This window comes from Oncorhynchus nerka, linkage group LG17 (assembly GCF_034236695.1).
Source record: "Oncorhynchus nerka isolate Pitt River linkage group LG17, Oner_Uvic_2.0, whole genome shotgun sequence".
Classification (NCBI taxonomy): domain Eukaryota; kingdom Metazoa; phylum Chordata; class Actinopteri; order Salmoniformes; family Salmonidae; genus Oncorhynchus; species Oncorhynchus nerka.
The window spans coordinates 7,434,704-7,439,345 of NC_088412.1; positions in this window are offsets into that span (position 1 = coordinate 7,434,704).

Below are 4,642 nucleotides of genomic sequence, written 5' to 3' on the forward strand. Positions count from 1 at the left end.
TGACTCTATTACATATTACACTAGTTGTTAGTGGATCGCACATTATGACTCTATTACATATTCCACTAGTTGTTAGTGGATCGTACATTATGACTCTATGACATATTACAGTAGTTGTTAGTGGATCGTACATTATGACTCTATGACATATTACACTAGTTGTTAGTGGATCGTACATTATAATAATGACATATTACACTAGTTGTTAGTGGATCGTACATTATAATAATGACATATTACACTAGTTGTTAGTGGATCGTACATTATGACTCTATTACATATTACACTAGTTGTTAGTGGATCGTACATTATCATAATGACATATCACACTAGTTGTTAATGGATCGTACATTATGACTCTATGACATATTACACTAGTTGTTAGTGGATCGTACATTATGACTCTATGACATATTACACTAGTTGTTAGTGGATCGTACATTATGACTCTATGACATATTACAGTAGTTGTTAGTGGATCGTACATTATTACTCTATGAAATATTACAGTAGTTGTTAGTGGATCGTACATTATGACTCTATGACATATTACACTAGTTGTTAGTGGATCGTACATTATGACTCTATTACATATTCCACGTGTTGTTAGTGGATCGTACATTATGACTCTATGACATATTACAGTAGTTGTTAGTGGATCGTACATTATGACTATGACATATTACACTAGTTGTTAGTGGATCGTACATTATGACTCTATGACATATTACAGTAGTTGTTATTGGATCGTACATTATTACTCTATGACATATTACAGTAGTTGTTAGTGGATCGTACATTATGACTCTATTACATATTCCACTAGTTGTTAGTGGATCGTACATTATGACTCTATTACATATCACACTAGTTGTTAGTGGATCGTACATTATGACTCTATGACATATTCCACTAGTTGTTAGTGGATCGTACATTATGACTCTATATTACATAGTTGTTAGTGGATCGTACATTAGACTTGACATATTACAGTAGTTGTTAGTGGATCGTACATTATGACTCTATGACATATTACACTAGTTGTTAGTGGATCGTACATTATGACTCTATGACATATTACACTATTGTTACATATTACATATTACAGTAGTTGTTAGTGGATCGTACATTATGACTCTATGACATATCACACTAGTTGTTAGTGGATCGTACATTATGACTCTATGACATATTACACTAGTTGTTAGTGGATCGTACATTATGACTCTATGACATATTACAGTAGTTGTTAGTGGATCGTACATTATGACTCTATGACATATTACACTAGTTGTTAATGGATCGTACATTATGACTCTATGACATATTACACTAGTTGTTAGTGGATCGTACATTATGACTCTATTACATATTACACTAGTTGTTAGTGACTTATGACTCTATTACATATTCCACTAGTTGTTAGTGGATCGTACATTATGACTCTATGACATATTATAGTTGTTAGTGGATCGTCATTATAATAATGACATATTACACTAGTTGTTAGTGGATCGTACATTATGACTCTATGACATATTACACTAGTTGTTAGTGGATGGACTCTATGACATATTACACTAGTTGTTAGTGGATCTTATGACTCTATGACATATTACAGTAGTTGTTAGTGGATCGTACATTATGACTCTATGACATATTACACTAGTTGTTAGTGGATCGTACATTATGACTCTATGACATATTACAGTAGTTGTTAGTGGATCGTACATTATGACTCTATGACATATTACAGTAGTTGTTAGTGGATCGTACATTATGACTCTATGACATATTACACTAGTTGTTAGTGGATCATATTCTATTACATATTCACGTGTTGTTAGTGGATCGTACATTATGACTCTATGACATATTACAGTAGTTGTTAGTGGATCGTACATTATGACTCTATGACATATTACACTAGTTGTTAGTGGATCGTACATTATGACTCTATGACATATTACACTAGTTGTTAGTGGATCGTACATTATGACTCTATGACATATTACAGTAGTTGTTAGTGGATCGTACATTATTACTCTATGACATATTACAGTAGTTGTTAGTGGATCGTACATTATGACACTATTACACTAGTTGTTAGTGGATCGTACATTATGACTCTATGACATATTACAGTAGTTGTTAGTGGATCGTACATTATGACTCTATGACATATTACACTAGTTGTTAGTGGATCGTACATTATGACTCTATTACATATCACACTAGTTGTTAGTGTCATACATTATGACTCTATGACATATTACACTAGTTGTTAGTGGATCGTACATTATGACTCTATGACATATTCCACTATGACTCTATACATATTACACTAGTTGTTAGTGGATCGTACATTATGACTCATATTACATATTGTTACACTAGTTGTTAGTGGATCGTACATTATGACTCTATTACATATTACACTACATATTACACACACTAGTTGTTAGTGGATCGTACATTATGACTCTATTACATATTACACTAGTTGTTAGTGGATCGTACATTATGACTCTATGACATATTACACTAGTTGTTAGTGGATCGTACATTATGACTCTATGACATATTACACTAGTTGTTAGTGGATCGTACATTATGACTCTATTACATATTACACGTAGTTGTATAGTGGGATCGTACATTATGACTCTATGACATATTCCACTAGTTGTTAGTGGATCGTACATTATGACTCTATTACATATTACAGTAGTTGTTAGTGGATCGTACATTATGACTATGACATATTACACTAGTTGTTAGTGGATCGTACATTATGACTCTATGACATATTACAGTAGTTGTTAGTGGATCGTACATTATGACTCTATGACATATTACACTAGTTGTTAGTGGATCGTACATTATGACTCTATGACATATTACACTAGTTGTTAGTGGATCGTACATTATGACTCTATGACATATAGTTGTTTGTGGATCAGTTAGACTTATGACATATTACAGTAGTTGTTAGTGGATCGTACATTATGACTCTATTACATATCACACTAGTTGTTAGTGGATCGTACATTATGACTCTATGACATATTACACTAGTTGTTAGTGGATCGTACATTATGACTCATATTACACTAGTTGTTACATATTCTATGACATATTACAGTAGTTGTTAGTGGATTGTACATTATGACTCTATGACATATCACACTAGTTGTTAATGGATCGTACATTATGACTCTATGACATATTACACTAGTTGTTAGTGGATCGTACATTATGACTCTATTACATATTACACTAGTTGTTAGTGGATCGTACATTATGACTCTATTACATATTCCACTAGTTGTTAGTGGATCGTACATTATGACTCTATGACATATTACACTAGTTGTTAGTGGATCGTACATTGATGTTGTTACTCATTATGACTCTATACATATTACACTAGTTGTTAGTGGATCGCACATTATGACTCTATTACATATTCCACTAGTTGTTAGTGGATCGTACATTATGACTCTATGACATATTACAGTAGTTGTTAGTGGATCGTACATTATGACTCTATGACATATTACACTAGTTGTTAGTGGATCGTACATTATGACATATTACACTAATGACATTTACACTAGTTGTTAGTGGATCGTACATTATAATGACATCACACTAGTTGTTAATGGATCATATTCTATGACATATTACACTAGTTGTTAGTGGATCGTACATTATGACTCTATGACATATTACACTAGTTGTTAGTGGATCGTACATTATGACTCTATGACATATTACACTAGTTGTTAGTGGATCGGTAGTTGTTAGTGGATCGTACATTATGACTCTATGACATATTACACTAGTTGTTAGTGGATCTTATGACTCTATGACATATTACAGTAGTTGTTAGTGGATCGTACATTATTACTCTATGACATATTACAGTAGTTGTTAGTGGATCGTACATTATGACTCTATGACATATTACACTAGTTGTTAGTGGATCGTACATTATGACTCTATTACATATTCCACGTGTTGTTAGTGGATCGTACATTATGACTCTATGACATATTACAGTAGTTGTTAGTGGATCGTACATTATGACTCTATGACATATTACACTAGTTGTTAGTGGATCGTACATTATGACTCTATGACATATTACACTAGTTGTTAGTGGATCGAACATTATGACTCTATGACATATTACAGTAGTTGTTAGTGGATCGTACATTATTACTCTATGACATATTACAGTAGTTGTTAGTGGATCGTACATTATGACTCTATGACATATTACACTAGTTGTTAGTGGATCGTACATTATGACTCTATGACATATTACACTAGTTGTTAGTGGATCGTACATTATGACTCTATGACATATTACACTAGTTGTTAGTGGATCGTACATTATGACTCTATTACATATCACACTAGTTGTTAGTGGATCGTACATTATGACTCTATGACATATTACACTAGTTGTTAGTGGATCGTACATTATGACTCTATGACATATTACACTAGTTGTTAGTGGATCGTACATTATCATAATGACATATTACACTAGTTGTTAGTGGATCGTACATTATGACTCTATTACATATTACACTAGTTGTTAGTGGATCGTACATTATCATAATGACATATC